The following is a 27,500-nucleotide window of genomic DNA, read 5'->3' on the forward strand; positions in this document are numbered from 1 at the left end:
GCTGTTGACCAGGGACCCCTTGTAAAGCGCTTTGAGCACATTTAGTGGATATTGCTCTATATAAAGCTCAATGTCAAACGTTTCACACAATATTGTTAATACCTCTCTAAATATAGAAAATAAACAATAACATCGAGCTTCTGAGTGACAGCTTGCTTTAATAATACCAAGCACATTGCTGAGCACAGAAGGACCTCTCTCTTATCGATAGCCAAGGTTGCTTCTTATAAAAATATAATAAGAATAAATAACGTGAGCTTTTAAATAGCGCAATGTCCACTATATTATGTGCTTAAAGCGCTTTACAAACCTGCCTGCCAACGAAAACACATCATATTATAGATCGAGACAGGACGCCTGTTAGACGGTATTACAATTTTTTCCCAACAAAGACAACGATGTTAACAGTCAGATAATCATTTTACACATGAGTACGGTGAGAGAATATGAGTGAATAGCCTTTTCCAAACGAGTGTCATCATACCACAATACCATATAGCCACAAAGTAAATTCGTAATACAATGAAAGCAAACGTTTTATTTTCCCAATAATTTACAACAAAGCAACCAAGATAAAGTCTATTGTAGACCACTTGTCGTAGAGGTGTGTTTTATTTTCAGCTCTATTCACGGTTTGAATATGAGTTATTATCTAAATATTAGATTTCTATTTGAATGAATGAAATATTTTTAAATTTTCAGATTTCATTCATTGTAAAACTGTCGTACTTTAGAGAGAGAAAAAAAGAAGAAAAAAATTTTTTTTTAATCTTGGCCACAAAAAATGTCCTTTGAATATCTGTCGATTATAAATGACACTAATCTAGTAAAAATCTCTCAAACCTGGCACTTCATAAGTGTGCGTTAGAAAAGACCTCTTGGTTTTCGCATTCGGAAATTTTATTTAGATACTCACGAGAGCAAGTCGCTTTTATTATGATTTTCGAACAGTTTCAATATTTTCACCAAAACAATACCGTCTTTTTTATAATATGATTTTTTTTATCTTTGGTGGTCTTCAACAGCGTTGTATTCGTGAAAAAAGATGTATTTAAAATTTTGGCCAAAAAACTAGTCCTTCGAATATCGATTGATTAAAATGTTCCTTCCACGAAGTTCCAAGTTTTAGATTTTTGGCAAGATGAGGAAGATTTTAATCTATCGATATTTGAAGGAGAAGTTTTTTGGCCAAAATTCTAAATACGTGTTTTTTTTTCAGAGTACAGAGTACAAGATAAATTAAAGACTTGACAGTTTGTTGCAACCACTTAATTATCCTAATTTGGAAAAAACACGTATTTAAAACTTTGGCCTGAAAAACTCGTCCTTCAATATCAATCGATATAAATGACCCTCATCGTGGCATAAACTGCCCAAATAGTAAAGACCAAACGATCTTTATTTCAAACTAATTCATGGAAACAGTATGAACCAATGGTATTATTAAAACAGCTCATACGAAAAAGTTACAGACATTCTGACACGATGTCACTTTGTTGTCTAACGCACCATTTTATTCAACGTCGTTTATAATGTTTTTTTTGTGTTTTTTTTTAATTACTCGTAGCTAGTCTGTTTTCGATTTAATGAACCCTAAATACCTGTTGTATCCAAATAATAATAACGTGAAGTTGAATGTAAGCTTCAATTTAATTACAAAAAAGATCAAATGAACGTTATTTGATCTGTTTTTGTAATTAAATTGAAGCTTACATTCAGCTTCACGTTATTATTTATTTCTTCGAGCTTCGAGCAGCAACATTTACACTGTTGTATCCAAATAACCGCAACCACACAATGCACTTGACCACCGTGTCGAAAATAGCGTGCTGTCTAGGATAATTACATCAACTACGCCAGTTCCAGGCCACGTAGACTAATCCCTTGTTTCCAAAATTGGACGTGTTTAAAACCCCCGAGTTCACCAAATGCATGAAATTAGATGCTCAGTAGGTCTCCCATTGAGAACGACATGAACATGAGGTATTAGACCAATAATTTCTTGTTGTGGAACACTTCATGCTGTGTCAGATTTAACCACATACAGTCAGGAATCCATTTAATATCATTTGTCATTATATATAAATATTGGCTGATAGCCTCAAAACGGTGTACGTGCGGCTATGTGGTCTAGTGGTATGAAACTCGCCTCCGGATCAGAAGGTCCTGGGTTCGAGTCTCACAATGAGCGGCGCATAGTTGAATCCTTGTAAAAGGCTCTTTACTGACATTCTCACACCGTACTTAGGTGTAAAATTCGTACCTGACCATTAAAAGCGCTGTTTCTGTCGAAAAAAATTGTAATATCACTTAGCAGGCGTCATGTCTCGTCCTAATTGTTAAATGTTGTTGTCGGCCAGGGACCTCTTGCAACGCGCTTTGAGCACGTTTAGTGGATATTGCTCTGTATAAAAGCTCAATAATATTTTTACTTTCATATCTGGACGTTTTGGTAGGTAAAAATCGACTTTATAGTCAGAAAAACGATACTTGTAAGTCTGAAACTGCAATGCCTCTCACCCTATAATATTGTTCTCTTGGTGAAAACGGTTAAATCTATTATAACGAGCTACACTTAAATGTGACTCATCGCTTCGGTGTGCAATAATGTCGACGGGAAATAGCATGAAATTGAAGGCGAAAATTGTATCCAAAGTCAAATAATCCATCGCATAAAAAATAGTATAGATTGCATGAAATTGACGTCACTCAGCTCTATGTTATTGTTTTTAGTCAGTCATTTTTATGATCAGTTCTCACTAGACTATAAATGTTTAAGATCACACATTGTTTTGTATATTAATGTGTTATATCCGACTGGGGGAAGTTATGAGATTTTTTTTAATAAACGGATTGCAGCAATAAAGGATGCCACCGGAAGTAACCTTAGCAATTTCAGTCAGGTTTTTAAAAAATTTAAACTCAATTTAATCTACAAACTGATTTTCTTTTCTTTAATTTTTTTTTTTTTTTTTTTTGATATGGCAATATAGGCAACACATCGTTTTATTAAAACCACAATTATGTGAATAATAAATAAATAAATAAAAACAAAATTTCCTTTATTCATCCCATAGCTGAAATTTGTCTCTAGAGAATAACCCAGGCGTCAGCCGCAATGCAGCGTCGCAAATTGAGCTAGGGCGAGGTGACTTGCTCAAGGCCACACAGCCCAGCGGCAAGTAATCGAACTCGGTACCTTTCGGGTGTGAAGCAAGACCTTACCGCTGAGCCACGCTGTCCCTCTTACTTCGGAAAAAAAAATAATCATTAACAGACAAGGTCTATTATATCCTGTTTTTGTTTTTTTGTTGTTTTTTTCTTTTGGGGGGGGGGGGGGGGTTGGCTTTTTTTCTCTTCTTTTTTTTTTTTTTTTTAACTGGATTTATAAGTAGTTTATATCAGAAATACAAATATGGAATTTTAGATTTTTGCGTTATCGACAATTGTCCGAAATCTGATTTGTACATTTCTGACAAGAGATTCCATTTTCAGCCTCTCTGTTGCCCCGAAATAACACTTATTTGAGGTGGTGGGTTACGAGTCTAAGCTTATGGAGTTTAAGAGACAACTACTGTTATTCTTTATATGGAAAGATTTAGACAGTGGGTCACAAAAATAACCTTTGTTTGGGCTAATCTTATGAAACAACAACTTTGGTTTTCATGACAACATTTTAAGACAGTAGAAAATGCAGTCTTGTTCAGTATACGAACGACTACTTTTATTCTCATAACAATCGTTTCAGACAGTGGACCATATTATAGATTATAACCCTAGTTCATATATTCATATTTCAATAAGTATGCTACGTCTATTCTCCCAACAACAGTTTTAGATAGTGGAATACACATGTAACCTTACTTCAGTACATGAAACAATTACTTTTATTCTGTTAACAACAGCAGTGGATCACAAATGTAAGCTAAGTTCATATAATATTGCATCAGCTCTAGACATTTGATTAAAAATGTAAGCTAGTATCAGTATATTGAACAATTATTTACAACACCAGCTTAAGGCACTGGAACAAAAATGTAATCTGAGAATTTTGTCAGTTTCGCGTTTACTGGATTGAATTCAACATAAAAACACCAAATGTGTATCAAGCTTGAACCACTGTTTCTATCAAATTTCAGTTAACGAGGACCAATGGCATGATGTTAGCCTGTAAAGAATCACTATAGGAAAATAATTTCGTGCAAGGGAATTTGCAAATGTCAGACCAGTAAATAAGAGAAAGCTTTCAGTATTAAATCATCTTAATGGCATCAGTCGACATTAAATAGCCTTTGTTATTGCTCTTTATCGCTATCACAAGCGTACTCCCAATTTCAGGCCTCTGATCTCTATCTCTCTATCTCTCTCTCTCTCTCTCTCTCCCTCTCTTCTAGCAGCTAGGCCCATCAATCACCTTTTTATTTCGGATCTAAACGGTCCTTGTAGCCGTATTTTGTTTCACATCAAAGTTCAGGAATTTTAAATGTAGTAAAATGTTATCGTGTTTATTGACGTTGTTGTTGTTGTTGTTGTTGTTGTTGTTGTTGTTGTTGTTGTTGTTGTTATCATTGTTGTTGTTGTTATTGTTGTTGTTGTTGTTGTTGTTGTTGTTATCTTCATGTTTTAAAAACAAAATATATTGAATAATATGAATAATGATTGGTGATTAGGTATAGAGAAGAAAAATGACATTCAACGTTTCAGAAAATATTCAAGATTATCTTACAATGGACTACCATACACTTTAAATCGATATCAAGAAAATTCTAGCAGAAATTTTGATATGACAACTAAACTTTGGAGAAAAAATCATTTCTTATGTAACCTTTGAAGCTTACTTTGAATTATATGAATGAAATTTAGACAATTATTCAACAACAACCGTAGAGTGCTTTCCAAAATTTTGATGGAGTTATATTTTACTTGAAATAAAAGAGAAGCATGTGGGAAGACGATTTAATTAGAACCACAGTACGTAATGCATTTTGTACTGTTTTCCAATCAATGCGTGTCTGAAATCTTTCTTAATTTATTGATTAATGTTAGGAGAGACAGCACAAACGTGGTTCATTTAACACCTTCTCAAAGCTACGAGAGGACACATGCTATACCAGATATAAAATCAGTATTTAGACGCATCAACGAGCATTCCCAGTGAGTCGATTGGCAACGAGTTTGGTAGTTCATGGCCCTATATCGCATTTACCAAACGATAATTCTGACCTTTTCCATACTTTGTGCTATTTTAAAAGGACAATATATATATATATATATATATATATATATATATATATATATATATATATATATGCCCTTTCAGAAATCATCAATATATTGCAAACACGAGACTATCATACTTTATATCACATTGACTGCGATTCACTGGCGCAATTTTAAGCGATAGTGACATGCTTGTTTATCAGACGCCGGTCAACACATGAACGCCATCTTATCTGGGGGTTTGTGGACAAATACGCAGTTTACTTATTTAGAGTTCATTAACTTTTGCGAAGTCAAATGAATTTCACATTGTTACATTACGTGTATATCTTTTAGTTATTTATTCACTTTTTCTATCTTTATCTTTATATCGATTATCTAGACGTCTATATTCATTTCAAATTATTGCAAATAATTTTGATGATAGCACCAAAGGAACCCAACCCAAAGTGAACAAAAACGCCAAAATCAAACTCGAAGTATACTCACAAAGCAATAACGTCTCAAGTGCCAACTGGATAGAAATGCGCAGGTGTCTACTGTCATTTGGTGAGGGGGTGGAGGGGGGGGGGTGGGATATTGACCATTGCATTAATAGAGATCAATCACAAGAAAATACTCGTAACCTTATGCGGCTATCTGGTCTTGTGGTATTAAATTAGCTTCGGATCGAAAGTCCTTGGTTCGAGCCTCGCCCAGCGCATAGTTGAGTCCTTGGAAATGGGTTTTTACTCACATTCATTCTCTCATCGTACTCTTATGTAAAATGAATACCTGGTCGTTAACAGCAGTTGTCTCTGTCAGATAATAATTGTAATATTGTCCAACAGGCGCAATGTTTCTTTCTACATATTACGTATTGCTGTTGGTCAGTGACCCTTTATAATGCGCAATGAGCACGTTTAGTGATATTGCGTTATATAAAATATCAAGTTAATTTTTATTAAAACCACAAGTACAAATAATAGTATTTTTTTCTCATGGCTATTGTCGTCGATTGAAACAATTTAACCAAAGAAATGCATCTCATCCATTTCAGCAGACTCAACGGCGAGGTGGCCGAGTGAAAATGACACTCTAGTGACTCGAGGTGGTCACGGGTTTCAGTATCGCTATCGGCATCTCGCTTTATCCATGTGAAGAAACTGTTTTGTTTTGTTTTGATTTTTACTCAAGTAACAGTGTTAGACTACTTAATCCGATTGATGCTAATGCTATACCCCATTTTTAGATAATCCATAAAGAAGAAAAAATTACCTTGAGGATGACGAAGAAATCATTTTGATAATTCCAATATATATATATATATATATAATATATATATATATATATATATATATATATATGATATGTGTGTGTGTGTGTGTGTGTGTGTGTGTGTGTGCAATTTCGATTAAACCATTTCACTCATGAGCTTTACTATTTACCTTCATCATTTCCTTTTTTTCCTAACTCAACAGTTTCCTCAACTTTGGGTAAATAAGTCACTGGATCTCTATAATATATCTAACAAAAGTAAAAGCACCGTTGAGAGGCAATGGTAACTACACCACTTTACAATGGTTTGGTTGACCAAGGACATGGCCCCTGCTACAATGGCAATCCAAAGAGTCTGTCTTATACAAGGCACGCTCAGATCTCAAGTTGCACAGGACGCAAAACATGTAAATAATAAGCATAGCAGTGAGAGGCAAATTAAGCTGCAGCTAGAGAGAAAGGAAATTCCGCCTTCTAGCCTCGATGCATTCCGTAGTTTGTTCACGTCCAAATACAATTATTGAGGATCGATTTACACCACAGTCCTAAAAAATCAATACAGTATCAAGAAATGGAAGTATTTTGTTTAGTAACACAAGCAATTTTTAGAGTGATTCCTCATATCTTTATAACGTATTTCTTAACGTATTTCTTAAATTTTATCATGTTCAATGTGTTTAACAATGTGTCATTTAGTCACCCAGGAAGTACATAATGATTGTGGGACGCCCTGTATAAATAAGAACTTTTTCTGTATTCGGCATTGCTTACAGGCAGATGATTTTATATACCTTGAGATGAGTAATTACTGGCTGTAAAGTGTGTTGACAGAGTTTGAGAACACTATACAGCTTTGCCCAATCTAAACATTGCTGATTATTTGACAAAACAAGTCACCGTGCCGCTCAATCGCCGACTCTGCAAATTGCTTATTTGCCCCTTGAGAAAACGCTAGTTGTTTAAAGACGAATATTCATGTACACAGTAATATCATTTTTCTCATTGGACAGTAGATTAAGTGAGTAAAATTCTGAACATGGCCTTGAAAAGAAAATTAATCTCGAAATTTGAAATATTGTGAAAGCCATCGTTTCTCCATGTCTTCGGTGAAACTATGAATAATTTGCTTCCCAAGAACAGATTTGATACTTAGATATCTCTAAAAGTTGTCCGAATTCAATACCAGGGTCACTAGGAGTTGACAGAAACGTCTTGGGATAAACACTGGCATCCTATCCAAAGAGTAGCAAATAGTTTTGGGCGACAAAGTCCGGGGTAAAATTCGGTTATATGAGTTCTAAAGGATTGCTTTCTCTTTTGTTTGCTATCTTGAGTTCGACCGCACCTGTACACCTTAAAAGGTTAAATCGTCCTCATATACTATGCAAATGGTATTAATCCGCATTTTGTCGTATAAACAGAGACTCTTCAATTGATTTTAAAGGCAAAACCATTAGAACGACATATTATTTTTCTTTCAAGTTTTAAGAATTCTATCATCTCTATCATAAACGCATTTTAATCTAATTCAAATTTCGTAATGAGTATTTAAGTTAATTCTGACAATCTCAGACAGAGGGGGAGGGGAGGGAGGTAACAAGAAATCTGTTAATTGTATTGTGGTGTCTATTTTCATGTCAAGGAGTGTTCATAAATGCGTATAAAATTTAAAAGCCAAGTGCCGATATGAATTTTCAAATTGAAAATAACTGATATCAAGTGAATATGCATTGTTGTTCTATTGCTTATTTCCACGCGCTAACCAATCAATCATCAAATCCATACAGACTATTTTCCAGTTAAAATGTTCTAACATTCTTGATATATATCGCTACATATTATAGCCAATTACCCGGTCACCATTAAGCCGAGTGGCGTAACGTGTGTAAAGTGCCAATGGTACAATACAGGGACCAGAAATCGTTATTTTACGATCAGTATCACCCATCCAACCACTAACAATGTTTAACATCACCCATCCAACCACTAACAATGTTTAACATCGTTTGACAATTGACAAGACGAGAGATTGTACCGTTGAGTCACCGATGCAACACAATGCTGGTTTCCGTCACTTCACTGTCTCTTTCCACTCTTCTGGCAGCTTTAAACTAATTTAAACTCATTAAACTTGAGCTTTTATATAGAGCTATATCCACTAAACGTGATTAAAGCGCTTTACAAAGGCTCCCTGACCAACAGCAACATGTAGAACGAGACATGACGCCTGTTAGGCGATAATACAAAGGTTTTTTTTCGTCAGAGACAACGCTGTTGACGGCCAGGTACTCATTTTACACCTGAGTACGGTGAGAGAATGTGAGTAAAGAGCCTTTTCAAAGGACTCAACTATGCACCGATCGAGGCTCGAACCCAGGACCTTCCGATCCTAAAGCGAGTGTCATACCACTAGACCACATAGCCGCATTTCCTAGTCTTCATCCTTTTATTCGTCCAATATTTCTGAACTGCCAAACTGACCCTCTGACTATAGTTTTGCATAATCTCAGTACAATCATCTCCATCTTCCTTCCATGAATATATAATTATGAAAATTGCCAGACCCATATTTTTTTTATTTCTTCTTCCTCCTTCCATTATTTAACTGGTAGTGAGTATTTTTTTTTTGAGTAAAAAAAAGAGCAAAAAAAAAAAAGAGAAAAAAAAACTGGTAGTGAGTACTTTTTAGAAATGAAGGAATATTCTATACCTTTATTAATACACATTGCCAGTCATTAAGTTGGCATACGATTTGATCTGAAACTCGACTCAGGTGTGAATAAGTAGCAGGCTGTTGGAATTGTTGGGTATTGTAAGATTAATTGTAAAGACAATAATACCAAACAACCGTTATCTCCACGCTATAAAAACCTTGTATTGTAGCGCGAATTTTGTATATGATAAAATCAGTAAAAATGTGGTGTAAAAAATGTTAATATTCATTTTAGAATACTGGAAAGTAATGATCTTGGAATTCTTCATATTATTATAAGCACATGCAAATTATATTACAATACTTTATCAACATGTAAATTGATGCTCCATTCTTTAATCATTTTCTTCTTGCACTATAGCAAATGCGTAAAAACCTGTTTGTAGAACAATAGATCTAGAAATCATGTTTGAAACAATAACGAAATAAAAACCAAAAAAATATTGCATTTATATAGCCTCATTTCACAGAAAACGCACTACTCTAAATGTTAACGGGTATAAATGTAATAAGTATAAACAAACAATTGAAGAATCGCTTACCAAGTTAGCTGGCTTAACCAGTTAGCTACCGTACTCTGGAAAACGTGTATTTATAAATTTCGAAAGAAAACTCTTCCTTAAAATATCGATCCATTCAAATAACCCTCATCTTAGCAAAAACTCTCAAACTTTGGACTCCGGGACTTCGCGAAATTCCAGTTTTGAGAATGTTTGCCAAGATGAGAGTCCATGAAAACGATCGATATTTGAAGGACGAGTTTTCTGGCCAAATTTTAAAATATATGCTTTTTCCAGTGTATGTCAGTTGTCTGGTTCAATATTCCAGTATGTCTATCTATCCGACATTCTGTTTCATTTGCATTCAATTCATCTGTAGCCTATGATTACAAACCCCCTCATCCTTTGACAAAGGGCTTTTAGACGCGTTCTACATCGTTTTGTCCATGGTGAAGGCCCGTGTTAATAACCGCCGATATTAATTCGATAAAACAGCAACATAATCAGACGGATATGTCAGGATTATTTGGGGAAAGAAATAATTAAATCAAAAGAGATTCCAACATGAAAAAGAAACGGAATTGTTTGATATAATAAACTAAAGCCAACATAAAAAAATGAAACAAAATGTAAGTTGGAAATATTTTACACGATACACAGCTTTGATATATTTTACATTGATGCCATGAATCGCATAATGTCAATATTTACTTGTTAATAAAGACGTGTGTGTATCTTTGTATCGAGGTGGGAAAATATGTGTGTGTGTTTGTGTGTGTGTGTGTGAGAGAGAGAGAAAGAGAGGGAGTGAGAGAAAGAGTGAGAGGATGAGTGAGTGAGAGTAATAGAGAACAGAGAGAGAGAGTTGAGAGAAAGAGAGTTCAGAGGCTGATTGATATTATATTAGGATGCATAAGATAATCGATTAATTGGTACTACTACTACTACTACTACTACTACTACTACTACTACTACTACTACTACTACTACTACTACTACTACTACTACTACTACCACTACTCCTACTATTACTACTACGACTGAACGGACGAGGGAAATGGTAATTGGCATTGTGGAAAGAAATCCTGATGCAACATTAAATTTCATCGACTCACAAGTCAAATTATTCATACCAGATGGGCCGCTTATTTCGAAGTCAACTATCGCGACAAAACAACTGAGAGATGCGCCGGCTGAAAGAAACAGCGATCGAACGAAAGCGGCAAACATCTTCGCAACATGGCTTCTCTAAAATGCGCCAAACTTCAACTGATATTTGTCGACGAAGCAGCAGGTACCTTCTGAAAACAACACAGCTTTATTTCAAAACGTATCAAAATACACTTTTGATATGTTTATTTTGAACATGTTAAAATTTATTTGGCGTTTGCTGAATTGTATTGGTTTGCTGAATTTGAATTGGACAATATTATGCGAATTTAAATTGGGATGCCGAATTTGGACTGCACAACGAAAATGCTATGTTTTAACTCTAAAAACGAGTGCTCACCTTTGTATCTGAAGGATTTTATTAATGATTTTATCCCATTTAAGATCACGCGGGACAGCATCTTTTGCGCACCAAAAAGAGAGAACACAAAAGTAAAAGACAGAACCTTAATTATTGCGCAGCTCCAACTATGTAGAATTCTCTCCATTCAATCTGCGCTCTAGCTTTACTGATTCTGAAGCAGTTTTTAAAAGAAAATTAATAAGTCATCTCTTTCTGTTATGTTTAGATTGTAGATATGTAAAAACATCCAATTGATCATAGACTCTATATTTTTTTTTTAAATTTAAAGTTGAAATCGAATGGATGAGCAATCTTCATAATTTAAAACAGGTTTAATTACATTATTTTCATAGTGTCATCTCATAGAAGATATTCACCGAGTAGCAGCTTTTTCTTGTTCTATAGATAGTATGCGCTTGGCTAAGAAGTTCACAACTTTGCCATCCAGATGTATAAGGGGCCAACACACAACACTTTGTGTAACATTGAACGTTTATAGTCTGGTTAATACAGTTGAGTGAGAATTACTCATAAACTTGGATGGCAAAAAGCAATAACAAAGACAAGAGTGATGTCAACTTCATTCTATCTATTGTTTTTACTCCTTTAATTTAGTCTTTACTGTTTCCCGACTCTTCATGTCGTAATGACGTTGACAACATAGAAGAGAAGTCTTGACTTCACACCGTCTACTCTTCCGATTCCAAACTTCTTGAAAGGGTGTATGTAACCAGTCCTTCGGAGGACTAATAATGAATGTTACATAGTGAAGCAATATGTATCAGCAGATTCTAAAGATTATGGGACATAAAAGAGCGAGGGTGGGTGATCTTTATTGACGACTAGCATATTATCTAGACTAGAAAATAAGATGTCATCAATCTGAAACCAGAACATCAATAGGGAATGAGATTAGCGGAAGAGTAGCGTCCCTTGATTGGACGTCACCTTACAGAGAGAACGTCAATTTGGTTTTGAAGTGTCTCAAGCCGCTTTCACCGGAAGCGAGGACGAGAGACGCATGCGCACAACCAACATGACGTTCTCTCTTTAAGAACTTTTCCGCCGGTGACGTCACAGACTATGGGTGACGCGCAATCAAGGGACGCTACTCTTCCGCTAATCTCATTCCCTATTACACAAGCTATGTATCCAGTCCTCCGGAAGAGTAATTTTACACTTCCAACGAGATTGGAACCAGGCTTTTGGCTTAACATTTTGTTCCCTATTGACATTTAACAGAGTCAATGATATTTAGTTCAGGCAGTGTTGATTCTTGTTAATTCCTTATTTGTTCTTATCTACTTCCTTGGAATTTTGAGTTTGGAAATTTCTCTGTTGAAGCTCTCAACGTTGAGGGTTGAATTACGTTTAGTGATTTTTATACAGATAGAAAACATCCACATAAGTATAATTTATTGCCATCATTTCATTTAAAGTTTGGTAATAATAATCGTGTAAGATAACTGATTAGAAGCTTTAATATATTATTATTATTATTATTATTATTATTATTATTATTATTATTATTATTATTATTATTATTATTATTATTATTATCATTATTATTATTATCATTACTATTATTATTTTTGTTATTATTATTATTATTATTATTATTATTATTATTATCATCATCATTATCATCATCATCATTATATTATTATTATCAATAATAATAATAATAATAATAATAATAATAATAATAATAATAATAATAATAACAATAATATTAATATTAATAATAATGATAACAATAATAATAATATCAATAATAATAATAATAATAATAATAATAATGATAATAATAATAATAATGATGAAATAAATAATAATAATAATAATAATAATAATAATAATAATAATAATAATATAATAATAATAATAATAATAATAATAATAATTGATCATGATGATGATAATAATTATTATTATCATTATTACTGTATTATAAAATAGAATAAATAGAATAAGATGTATTTCCTTTATTCATATACATGGAGATATTTGTATTCAGATAAACTCCAAGGGAAGCTTAAATTATTCTTGGCAAGCAAAAAGGAAGTAATTTGCTCAATGCCTTACAACACGGATAAAGGAGGTTGAACAGTCGAACAAAGCTAATTCCAGAACAAGAAGTGAAGTGCCACCTGGGGTCATTGGGGAGATATGTGCGTAAAGGGACAAAAACCGGGGTTCAGAATATGTGTTTATTATCCCCTATCAGTGCACTGACAACGCTCGGTGTTACAATAAGTAGCATTGTACCCTTGCATCATCAAAGCGCGAAGAGATTAAAATTTACTAAGCCTTGGAAAGGGTGGCTCTCTGAGAGAAATGCAACTCTCGTTTTGAATGTGTCACTGATAGTTGCATTTTAAAACTTGAAATTTATATAACTTATCGTCAATATTTATGTTGAATTATTATGTTTTCATGTAGAAAAATGATTGTAGTTTCTAAAACAACCAAAAACTGAAATTTGATAATTTTGACCATTTCCACTTTAAAACCGGTTTTCTTCGTTTTCCAAATCCCGACTTAATACTGCTTTATGAGCCGTTGAGCCGAAGTTATCCCGGTTTCTGTGGCGGCGGACAGTAGCAATTTCTTGCTATCCTTTCGATTGTACTCTAGTCTAACGCAAAGTATTTTCCGCAAAATCTAATAGAACCAACTACCCAATCACTGATGGGTGAAGAGAGGGGTGAGAAAAAAATCTCGACTGCAACCGGAATCCGTCTTGGTCCCTTTGCGTATGCAGCGAGTGCTCTACCAATACCCTTCAACAGTCGTAACGTCACTTCCTTCCTAATGACGCATGGTAACATAGTAACACTGGCTCGAAACTATCGGAACAATGGCGGACGCCCGTATGAAATATTTCTTCGGCGAGCATAAAAGTGTATCCAGAGGAAAAAATAACATAAATTTGATCATGTTTTGACTTTTACACATTCTAATCACAAGGCATATGAAAAGTTCTAGCCTGTATGAAGAATAAAGAGTAATGATTTTCTTTGTTTAGAACCAAGATGGCCGCCGTTGCCGGGCGGCGTGACATCAGACTACTGAATCCAATTGAGTTACTGGGACCCTTACTTATGACGTAATACGTCATTGTTAAAATCTCTGTCACATTTTTTCTTGCTCAAATGTATAATGAATACCACATTGGTAACAGCTCTGCATCTGTCTAATAATAAAAATGTACCAATAGCCAAGAAACTAGCTTTAACTAAAATCCACCTCTCCTCAAACCCCCTCCCCTTGTCCCCTTTCTCTCTCTCTCTCTCTCTCTCTCTCTCCTCTCTCTCTCTCTCTCTCTCTTCTCTCTCTCTCTCTCTCTCTCTCTCTCTCTTCTCTCTCTCTCTATTTTCTGAACCTTTTTCTCTATTTCTAATTTTCGCTGTCTCTCCCCCCCCCCCCCCCTTCTCTCTCTCTCTCTCTCTCTCTCTATATATATATATATATATATATATATATATATATATATACATATATATATATATATATATATATATATATATATATACATCTATATATACATACATATATGATAGTCTGTGCGTCTCTGGCTTAAGGAAACAACTACAATAAAATTCATAATATCACAGCGGTTTTTTGCCATTTAAGCAATGAGACTTGCTTTTACATATTGCGGAAGAAATGTTTGCGAGCACTTTCATCAAGATGGACGTTATTTGCAAGGAAAATGATACAAAAAAATCGCTATTCATCTTTCACATATATATATTTTTTAGCTACAATGCAAGGTTGCCTTTTTATAAAAGGTATCAAACTATGAGAATTCAGCCTCTTTTATATATAAACAACAGCAAATGCGAGACAGCTTAATAATGGAATTGAAATTCTGTTTTGATGACGAATCAGAAAGATCTATAGAATATTAGCGTAAGAAAAATAAGTCAAAAATATGACTACGAAAATTAAGTTAATTTTTAACAATGCGTCAAAATAACTCAATTGACAACGATCTAGACACCAGAATATAAAGTGAAAAGAAAAATTAATTAAATGGTTGGTATCTAGTATACCAAGCCATTAGCCTATTTCATACTCCTGAATTAGACAAAAAACATGATGAATAAATATATATGTTTTACATTATGTGAAATAAGACATATAAGATAAATGCATACCCTGATATTAAAAAGATTGCGATTGGATAATAAGGCAAAGACGTGGTTCATTAAACTATATTTAGAAGTCGAAATTTTTGCGAAGGTAAATCTTCTTCGATTTTGAAAATTCTTCGGCATGGTCCACTTTTTTCTCATATTTACATTCCTGAATATAAAATGTTATCATTAATGAGATTTTGTGGTGACTTTGAATCAGAACATGAAAGTTTTTAAAAACTATAGAAAGGACTATATTATACATATCAGGCTTGATGGTGTGTTTAACTCTCATTTTAGTATTTTTAATACTTTGTTGAATAACACCTACGTACAAAGTAACCACAACTCAGACCATCAGTCTGTTTTATTTCAATTGAATTTGGAAAAAACCTAAACCCGCAAAAAAGACAATAACACATCGAAAATATAAGTCATTAGATTTTGAGAAATTTTAAATGACATTGCTACATCCCGTCTGATCACCAACGTTGAATGTGCATACACAGCAGATGAAAAAGTTTCAATTTTTAAAAAGATTATCTCTGAACTTCTTGATCATCATGCGTGTGACGAGCGATTTTCTTTCACTGCGTGATTTCTTTATCATTCGTCATCGTCTCGTTCAAAACCACTTCAAACCTAGTGGACGAGGCATATATATTTGCCAAGGCAGATTAACACCTCAAGTAAGATAATCAAAACATGGACAGCCTTTCTCCAATAAAGCTCCAAATCTTTCTAACGGAAATTCCGGTCGTTAGGTGGGAAACATTTCCATTGTATAAAGGAACACTCACTTTCAGCTTAAGGCTTATTTACCTGTTCAAATTGTCTGCCCATTGTATTCATGCCACCTGCTAATTACCTTTTCCAAACAAGTCGCCATCGTGCATATGCCCTGAGGTCTTGTCTCGTTCAAGAGTAGCTAAAATTACAATTAAGGTCTAGCTCTCCGGTAATTCTCCGTTATTCTTTCTTACCAAAGCATCTGGATATCATTGGCTATCTAAAACAGGAAGATTCTTCTGATTGGCTATTTTCGTTTCACAAAACCAAATTCATATCTGAATCTAATCACACACACACGCTAAGAAGCCCAAGAGAAAAGAGCTATCTCTCCAATTTCAAACTTGTAAAAGTTTGTCTATCTCGGCTGGAGGTAAAATGAATTATTAGTTAACATACAAAGTGGAACGAGATATTACTGTGAATTCAATTTAATCTAGCATTACTATTATAGTTGTGTATATATTTTAATTGTGCTATTCCATGGATGTTCGTAAGTTGGAATACCTGTACAAAACCATATCTATATGTATCTTATTTTATAGTTAACAGTTGTTTATGATCTATGCTATTTTTTTGCATTTATATTCAATATGTATATTGCTTGAATGTCTGTACCCCACCGCCAATCGCCGGCCACACATCATGACCTCAATTATAATTAATAAAAATAAATAAAGAAATACCAGGGACACAACCCTGTTAAATTCTCATCATGTAAGATAGCTCGACTGTCAGTTGATGTTTAAAACATATACTAACCACCATTATCATGGAGTTACTGCTTCTCCTTGCCTTTGTCGGCAAATAAAGGCTATTATGATGTGTCGCTCAAGGACGATTCGGTGGCGAAAGACAAACTCGATTGGCTCTAAGACCTTGTTGTTTTAACTCTCAAATTGAAGGTCCTGGCCATTTTCCTGATTCCTGGTCCTTTTCCGTGTCGTTGGAGCACCCAGTTGTGCCGAATCCCTGCATCCCAGTCCTTGAACAGCGGTAAACCCCTGATGTCAGCCTAACTACAACACACTGTTGTGATGTCCAGAAAACTCTGCAAAGCAGGCGCCAACCCTGGAACTAGCTGATACATTTGCCTCAGTCAAGCAAGCCGGCGGGATAAAGATAAGCCAAACGGGCTTATACCATTTTCAAATGTATTTTCCACAGACACATATGATTATATCAAAGTAACAGATAAATATATAATAAATTAGATCCACTCAATTAGAGCTATTCTTCCCGATATCAAATAAATACTTATTCTTCTATCTTTTCCTGTACAATCTAATTAAACTTTATGTATAGAATTGTTTTTATTGCATTGGGCGTTACTATTGTCTTGACTCACTTTTTATTAATACAATTAAGTTATAAGGGACCCTAAGGCAATTCTTGGAGTGGTGCAGCTGGTAACGAGAGCCATAGCGCGCATACTAGTTCGAATCCAGACCATTGAGCTATCGGTTGGACTCGATCCCACAAAAATTAACACACAACCCGCCACAAAATGGTAGGCTCGTCCGGGATTATGAATCTTTAATATAATATAATATAATATGTGAGTCATTAATTTAGATATAATATTTAAACACCCATTCTTTACTTCTGCTACTATCTCAAATTAACAATAGCATTCTATTACATTGGGGGCTCGTAAATATATCTACCTTAAATCAAACCAATCAATAAATCATTTGATTAATAAATTACAAATATCATAGGGAAGAAATCTTATTTATTATTGAAACGTCACTGTGGTTACATTTGAAATTGGAACATGCCCATTTTTCTATATTTTCACTAATCTATAATTAGTTTACTAACACTGATTTATGATTATGATTATGACAACCATGTTATTTTAATTATGCATAATTAGGCAACGTAATTTTAAAAGCAGTTTACAAAACATAAATTGTTATTTCATTGCCACTTTTTTTTATGCCATTATTGCCATAAAATTTTGGACCTCCAGCCGAGAGTAACCCCCCCCCCCCCCCCTTCCGAGAGATACCCCCCCCCCCCCCTTCAAAAATTAAGTTCAACATATCTTAATTAAAAATTACAGTCACTCTAACTTCAAGTTAGGCCATCTTGCAAGTTGTTGTTTACACGTGTAACGGTAAATAGTATTATCTCTCTATTGACACGAGCACGCCAAATTAAGCCCCAGGCAATAACTACTCTTTCTAAGTATTGTGTCACTGTGTGTGTCATATATTGAAATTTGCCTTAGCGAAACCTAGCACTTTTCAACTGCGTGTTGTCACTTACTTCACTATCATTCATTATCTGTGCTTCAGAATTCTTCATTCATATTTAACCCTTACTGGCAAAGTTCCATTCGTCTGCTTTCTGCCCTACTCTTTCTGGTTCAATTCCATCTATCGCATCATTCTCATTCACCTTCTGCAGTTGTTCAATCTGTAATTAATCAGCCATGGCTAATGGTGTTACAATTAGACGCGAGTTTATCCAGTTAGGGAAATAATTGGGCCTTTCTGGTGAACAGTTATCTGCCTATGTCAATGAAAACGCAGAAAGGGAGATTATTAGACTTGAGGAGGAAGAGAAGCGTGCTAGACTAGAGGAGGAGGAAAAAAGGAAACATGAACATTCCTTGAAAGAGCTCAGAAACAAGGAGCTGGAAATGGATCTACAGACGGAACGAGAGCGTACCCGCCAAAAAGAAATTGAAATGTCCTTAACAAGAGAAATGGCAGAAAACAGACTCTCTTCCCGCAGCCCCATTCCATCTAGTCAGGGCAGTGGAAGCATTGATAAAGTAATGTCGTTCCCTGTAGAAACTTTCAACCCATACATTGAAGGGATTGATCAATGGTTAACGCGATTCCAGGAGTTAGCGATCTCATATGATCTTCCGGAGGACAAATGGGCACTCAAAGCGTCTCAGCATCTCAAGGGCAAAGCCTATGATGTTTACTCTCGCCTGACACAGGACAACAAAAATAACTTTCAGGAGCTAAAGTCATCCCTACTGAGACATTTTGATGTCAGCGCAGAATCCTACCGTAGAAGATTCCGAACATTAAGGAAGGACAGGCATGAAACATACCACCAGTTGGCAGATCATCTACAACTCAGCCTCCAACAATGGTTGAAACTATCTGGCAACCCAGACACCTATGAGGGATTAAACCAGCTTATCATGGTGGAACAGCTGAGAGATGCAATGCCCCTGGATGTCCGTCGTTTTGTCGATGAGCAAGGCGCTCATAAACTGGACGATATAGTAACATGTGCTGACCGGTTTGCAACAGCGCAAGAAAATCACCTCACAGAAAGGAGACAACACCGGATTCAAAACCCATCCACCTCACATGAAGATAGAGCTACATCTCCACCACCATATGAAAAGAAGAATAACAATAACCAATACGAAAGAAGTAACACAACACAACACAAACAACACGTATACTGCAAGAACTGTAATATGAAGGGACATTTGACAGAGGAATGCCGTCGCGACAACAAACGTAACGGCCATCAAAAGGGAAAACCTGTCAGTGTAAATGTAGGTCGCACAGTTGGGAACCACCCACTTCATAAAACAAAAGAATCTTCGAATCACCCTCCAGTCATTGACACAGTCAAAGTAAATGGACAGAATGTGACCGTTCCCTACGACACGGGATTAGACTATCACGCGGTTGTAGCTCGCGACTTGGTTCGGCCGGACCAATTCACAGGCGAAATTATCGAGATTCAATGCGCCACTACAGACAGCCCATCTCTGCAACTTCCGATAGCTAATATCGAAAGAACCTCTCCATACGTAGTAGGAACTATACCTGCAGGAGTGCTAGACGCACCTACTCACCCTCTCATCCTTGGATGCAAATACGTATTTCTCGGAACGCCCAAACACCCATTTCACGCCTGTCACATAAGGACAAGAGCACAGGATCAACGGAATATGCCGCCGTTATCACAAAATCCTGGACCAAAGGAAATGAGGAAGGCACAGACAGAGGACACAACTCTCTCACGCTACTTCGCCAAAGTGACGGAAGCTAGTGACAAGAATAGAAAGGGAGAATTCATAATACAACAAGAGTTGTTATACAGAGTCTCTGGCAAAAAACGCCATCAGCTCGTCGTCCCCTCTACGCATCGCCGACAGATTCTATACATGGGACACAACATACCTTTCAAAGGACATGTGGGAATCGCTGCCACAACGGAGCGCATCTCAGCCCACTATTTCTGGCCTGGTATTTCGGATGACATCAAGAGCCATATAAAGTCATGTCAAAAATGCCAATGGAAACCAGATCAAACAAACACAGCTCCAGTAACCTTAGGTTCGATTAGAACTGTAAACTCTCCCGTTCAATACACGGGCGCAAACATCATGAGACATTATTCACGTACAAAGAGACGGAATAAAATGATCTCAAGCGATGGAATCAAAATGATACATGTAAATGGACTCACGAGGTTCCACAGAATTGGAGTCAGAAGGATACCAGGAAACGCAGCAAAAATGTTTCACACAATCTGGATCAAAATGAGGCCAAGAAACGGAATCCAAATGTATCAGAAATATGGAATCAACATGATACCAAGAAAAGGAATCAAAACGATGCCATAATAAGGAATCATAATGTTGCCAAGCAACGAAATCAGAGAGGAACAATAACTCCTGAACTTAAAAATGTTGGACAAACCAGGAACGCTTTACACTGCGAGGACGATTTCTGCGCTATAAAAAAGACTCTGACGTCACGACCCGTGCTGCGCTTACCTGACCCCAATAAACCTTTCATTCTGAGGACTGCCGCAAGCAAAATAGGAATAGCCTCTACTTTGCTATAACCTGACCTCAATGACCCGATAATCGTTCATCTCTTATCCGATGACGTCACAAATACATAACTGTACCTCCAGTACTATCTATTGTCCACAATTCTCAGATGATTTTAAACTAGACTTAACTTTAATCTCACAAGGAGATTTTTCAAGAGGGGGAGAATGTGACGAGCGATTTTCTTTCACTGCGTGATTTCTTTATCATTCGTCATCGTCTCGTTCAAAACCACTTCAAACCTAGTGGACGAGACATATATATTTGCCAAGGCAGATTAACACCTCAAGTAAGATAATCAAAACATGGACAGCCTTTCTCCAATAAAGCTCCAAATCTTTCTAACGGAAATTCCGGTCGTTAGGTGGGAAACATTTCCATTGTATAACGGAACACTCACTTTCAGCTTAAGGCTTATTTACCTGTTCAAATTGTCTGCCCATTGTATTCATGCCACCTGCTAATTACCTTTTCCAAACAAGTCGCCATCGTGCATATGCCCTGAGGTCTTGTCTCGTTCAAGAGTAGCTAAAATTACAATTAAGGTCTAGCTCTCCGGTAATTCTCCGTTATTCTTTCTTACCAAAGCATCTGGATATCATTGGCTATCTAAAACAGGAAGATTCTTCTGATTGGCTATTTTCGTTTCACAAAACCAAATTCATATCTGAATCTAATCACACACACGCTAAGAAGCCCAAGAGAAAAGAGCTATCTCTCCAATTTCAAACTTGTAAAAGTTTGTCTATCTCGGCTGGAGGTAAAATGAATTATTGGTTAACATACAAAGTGGAACGAGATATTACTGTGAATTCAATTTAATCTAGCATTACTATTATAGTTGTGTATATATTTTAATTGTGCTATTCCATGGATGTTCGTAAGTTGGAATACCTGTACAAAACCATATCTATATGTATCTTATTTTATAGTTAACAGTTGTTTATGATCTATGCTATTTTTTTGCATTTATATTCAATATGTATATTGCTTGAATATCTGTACCCCACCGCTAATCGCCGGCCACACATCATGACCTCAATTATAATTAATAAAAATAAATAAAGAAATACCAGGGACACAACCCTGTTAAATTCTCATCATGTAAGATAGCTCGACTGTCAGTTGATGTTTAAAACATATACTAACCACCATTATCATGGAGTTACTGCTTCTCCTTGCCTTTGTCGGCAAATAAAGGCTATTATGATGTGTCGCTCAAGGACGATTCGGTGGCGAAAGACAAACTCGATTGGCTCTAAGACCTTGTTGTTTTAACTCTCAAATTGAAGGTCCTGGCCATTTTCCTGATTCCTGGTCCTTTTCCGTGTCGTTGGAGCACCCAGTTGTGCCGAATCCCTGCATCCCAGTCCTTGAACAGCGGTAAACCCCTGATGTCAGCCTAACTACAACACACTGTTGTGATGTCCAGAAAACTCTGCAAAGCAGGCGCCAACCCTGGAACTAGCTGATACATTTGCCTCAGTCAAGCAAGCCGGCGGGATAAAGATAAGCCAAACGGGCTTATACCATTTTCAAATGTATTTTCCACAGACACATATGATTATATCAAAGTAACAGATAAATATATAATAAATTAGATCCACTCAATTAGAGCTATTCTTCCCGATATCAAATAATACTTATTCTTCTATCTTTTCCTGTACAATCTAATTAAACTTTATGTATAGAATTGTTTTTATTGCATTGGGCGTTACTATTGTCTTGACTCACTTTTTATTAATACAATTAAGTTATAAGGGACCCTAAGGCAATTCTTGATCTCCCCTAGATTAAACCTGAGCCGTTTGTGATATAGGTTGAGTGGTGCAGCTGGTAACGAGAGCCATAGCGCGCATACTAGTTCGAATCCAGACTATTGAGCTATCGGTTGGACTCGATCCCACAAAAATTAATACACAACCCGCCACAATGCGCCATTGTCAACCAGTTATCGCCATAAGGCCTGACACATCGTGGTTCAGTAAGGAAATTCGGTTGTCAAAGCAGATGAGACGAGAAGCGGAAAACAAGACTCACAGTACATAGAGAGTTATATATAAACAAGCACGAACCGCAATTAACGGCCTGATAATAGGCTTCAACAATCGTGACGTCACTTCCCTCGTTATGACGCATAGTAACTTAGTAACTGGTTCTGAACTATCGTGAAAATGGCGGACTCCCTTATGAAATATTTCTCCGACGAGCATAAAAGTGTATCCAGAGGAGAAAACATTATAAATATGATCATGTTTGGACTTTTATGCATTCTGATCACAAGACATGTGAAAAAGATCTAGCCAGCATGAACAATAAAAAGTACCGATTTTCTTTGTTTAGAACCAAGCGGTTCGTTGCTGGGCGGACGTGAAATCAGACTATTGAATCCTATTAAAACCAAAAATAAAACCGTAAGAGACAATGTGGACGAGGTAACAGTAAGAAGCGTTTTAACGTCCTTAACGGATTGATGAAAGTTGATAGAGTGAGAAAATCACTGCCATCACATCAAAACAAATCAGAACTGGCAGATGGCTTCAATGATTACTTCATCGATAAAATTGCCACCATTCGATCTAACATGGACAATACAGTCAATATCACCAAAAATGACGATAGCATACCACCTATATCATGCTCATTGTCCAAATTCTGCTCTGCTTCAATAGAGGAGATTAGTGAATGATGATTAATAATAACGTAGTGTTTTTATGCACCTCCGTTGACGGTGTATTTAACGGATCGTGTATATACACCGTCACGCATGCGCATTCCACCCAATTTCATTAGCGATATTGTGTTTCTGTATTTGGACATGGCTAAAGTTATATTTTGACATCTGTAGGATGTTTTTGTTAATAAATTTATATACAAATAATAATAATTTTAAAAATCGAAATATAAAACCAGAAAATAGAAGTTGCATTGAAGGTAAAATAATGTTTACGAAAGACCTTATTAAATTTGATGAACAGTCAGGTGGCTCCGTAGCGCAGTGGACAAGCTGTCAGACTCCAACCTTGAAAGTACTGGAATCGATTCCCATTGTTGACATTTTGTTGTTTTGTTTTTTTTTGGATTTACTTTGTTTTTGTTTGCTTTTTTTCTTTCTTTTTTTTTCAAAAACGTTTTATCATGGTTTTAAAAGTCTTCGATTTTAATTTTCTAAAATTATTTATTTATTTGAGATCAGTATTTGTGTGCCATGTTTCGTTTTACTTTTGATTTATTAAATTATTGTTATTATTCTTTAATTTATTGTCATTGTCCATCGGTAATCACTAAGCAGCGTGCTAAACTACAATCTAAAACTATTTAAACCTCATGGACGTATGCAGCAACATTTTCATTAATTTACCATCACCGCCAACGGAGGTGCATAAAAACGGTGCGTTTTTGTACACCTCCAACGGTGCTGTATAAAAACGCCACCTAATAATAATGCCTACCCGGCTATAAATAGGATTGACCACATTTATTGTACGTTCAGTTCAATGAATGAGGCTCTAAACACCGCCATTCTCTCATCTTTCATTCGACTTAAATGTCTCATTTGTCGAGTTTTGTTGACAAAGGAAAAACCCAAAATGGGAAAATCATTCATCTCCGTAAATTAGACTAAAGCTTCTATTCCATGTTATCATTGATATATACAAAATAGTTTATTGATGGCGGTAAGCATGACATTAATATATTGGCTATTTATTGTGTCTCACGACATGGTGTTATACAAAAATCATAGATTGAAAATCGCAATCGGAAAACTAATCTCTTATCAATTAAAGATAACAGAAACAACGAGAAACACATATTTGAGAAGAATAACATATATAATTTGGTTATCAAATGTTATTATACCATATTATGTATGTAGTCTCATTGTTGACATATTTTACCACATTTTTGCCCTACTCTAGAAAAACTCGTATTTAAAAATCTGGCCAGAAAACTCGTCCTTCAGATGTTGATCGACATTTCAAGGACAAATTTTCTGGTGAAATGATTAAATACGGGTTTTTCCAGAGTTAGGCAGTTAAATGGTTAAAAAGATCTGAAATCAACGCGACTATATATAGTCTTATATCTATAAAAACAAAGACAACACGTCACCTTAATTCATGTTTGCCACATGGTGTTCGAATGTTTAATGCGCAACTGTGATTTAAATTCTTTTAAATATACACACACAAGTTCGGACTAAAGGCCAGAGGTATGGCCTATCTTAATTTATCAAATTAATATATAAAGTGTTGCTTGGTCGTATATTTTTACATTTTTGTGGATTTGCATATATTATATATTTTAAAAAAATATTATTTATACATTGTCGCCATAGATTCTCAACTTTGTGTTTATACATTTTCATGCATGCCACGTCTGTAAACGAATTTCCATTTTTTTTTTTTTGGATGAATAAAGTATATCTTATCTTATCAATATTAAAGTCCCCACTAGTATCCTGACATAACATTGCCTGGGTATTCAATGAAGGAATATATAGATAACCCTTCAAACAAACATTTGATGATATCAGGAATCACCCATGTTGTCCAGTGGGGGTTAACGATCTCGCTCAAGGAAAAATATTGAAAATAACTGAAGCTTGAACCCAGGACCTTCCCGGTCAAACTGCATAGCCAGATTCATTATTCATCCGGCCACTTTGCCCCCCCCCCCCCCCCCCCCCCCCCCCATAAATTAAAATATTGTGTTTGTCAATTGATTATAACGCTTTTGGTCTGGAAACCGATACGGATTACATTTCACGCCCGATATTGCTATTGTTTTTCATTTAGCCAGCCGATAGAAGCGATCTGTTCCAACAGCGTCCTTTAAAAACTTATAATATTTATCGGACACTCTCCGAGACTTTTTAGCTATTCTTATTATAAACAGTTGTTATTATTTTGCCAACCAGATCTTTTGAGAATTCTCCCTTTACATGTTGTTTACCTGATATTCCCAAAGGATATCATCGGATATGCAGGCAATAATAATCAATTATGCCACCTGCCTTTCCCCAACGCAAACAAATAATAGTATAATTAGATTAAGCACTTTACCTGCCATTCGGCACTTGGCATTGTCTATCCCGCTATGATCACAAGTAATTTTAGACGATCCTCTTGTAATCACACGTCCTGCTGCTTGCCTTTTACGTGGGTAAACAAATTGAATGAATCACTGGGGAAGAAATACAACAAACAATGTGGAGCTAGTTATAGGAGTTAAATAAAACAATAATAATTAGGATAATAATAATGCTAATTATAATGATGATGATGATGATGATGATGATGATGATGATGATGATGATGATGATGATGATGATGATGATGAAGATAGGAGTAATAATAATGATGATGATAATGATAATAATAGTAATGATGATGATAATGATAAGGATGATAATAAAGAAAAATAATAGTTTTTAGTGAAATAAGAACCTTTATGGTCATATATTCGTCCCACAATTTATATATATATATATATATATATATATATATATATATATATATATATATATATATATATATATATATATATTTGGCACAGAACTGGACTTATTTACACTACTTTACATAATTCATATAACTTAATTTATAATTTCTCTATGAATGTAAACACGAGGCTGTCTTTTAGAAAGTTGTAAACATACCCATGCGACATGCTGAGCAACATGACCAATTGTGTCGTAGGATATTTCTCGAACTGTGAACACTTTTCACTGAGTGGGTCATTTTGAGATAGTATGCGCTTGGCTAAGGAGCTTACAACATTGCCATCCGGAAGTATAACGGACCAACACACAAAACTTTGTATAAAAATGATCGTTTATAGTCAGGTTAATACAGTTTAGTGAGAATTACTCATAAACGCGGATGGCAAAAAACAATAACAACGATCTGATTGACGTCAACTTCGAACTATCTTTTGACCATCCCCATTAACACATTTTATTTCTTTCACATTATACATATTTATACCACCTAGTCATATTTTTTTATTATTAATGGCGCGTTTTTTCTCTTGCTGTCCTTCTATTGAAAGTTTTAAAACGTTGTGTCAACCTCTAAATCAATTTGTCTTAACTGAAATAGATTTTGGACCGTATTGATGCCATTTCAAAAGGTTTTCTTCTTTAAGATCTATAAAAAAAACTACTCTGAAACCTCTCTCATAAAATTAGAGATTTTACACGGCTAAATTTGTAAACAAGTTACGTACCACAAAGTATGAGATGAATTCATCGTTTTTCCGATTCATCTCGTGCTGACACAGTTTTTCCGGCTTGTGATTATGAGTTCACGTCATACTTGTTTCCGACTAGATAGTATGCGCTTGGCTAAGAAGCTCATAACATTGCCATCCGGAAGTATAACGGACCAACACACAAAACTGTGTGTATCCATGAACGTTTATAGTCAGGTTAATACAGTTCAGTGAGCATTACTCATAAACGCGGATGGCAAAAAACAATAACAAAGACCTGAGTGACGTCTCTTCGAACTATCTATGCTCTTACCACTTATGT

At 35.5% G+C, this 27,500-nt stretch overlaps 1 protein-coding gene across 1 annotated transcript in view; it reads right to left on the minus strand.

Annotated features, from left to right (window-relative positions):
* The window catches only part of LOC144972789 (glutamate receptor ionotropic, NMDA 1-like), a 240,145-nt gene that overhangs the window by 136,158 nt on the left and 76,487 nt on the right, over positions 1-27,500 (minus strand). Inside the window, exon 2 of the mRNA XM_078914426.1 lies at positions 26,029-26,149. The gene's annotated coding sequence lies outside the window, so the exon portion shown is untranslated. The remainder of the gene's footprint in view (positions 1-26,028; positions 26,150-27,500) is intronic.

This window comes from Berghia stephanieae, chromosome 5, assembly GCF_034508935.2.
Source record: "Berghia stephanieae isolate SIO BIC M18660-M18661 chromosome 5, UCSD_Bste_1.3, whole genome shotgun sequence".
Lineage (NCBI taxonomy): Eukaryota > Metazoa > Mollusca > Gastropoda > Nudibranchia > Aeolidiidae > Berghia > Berghia stephanieae.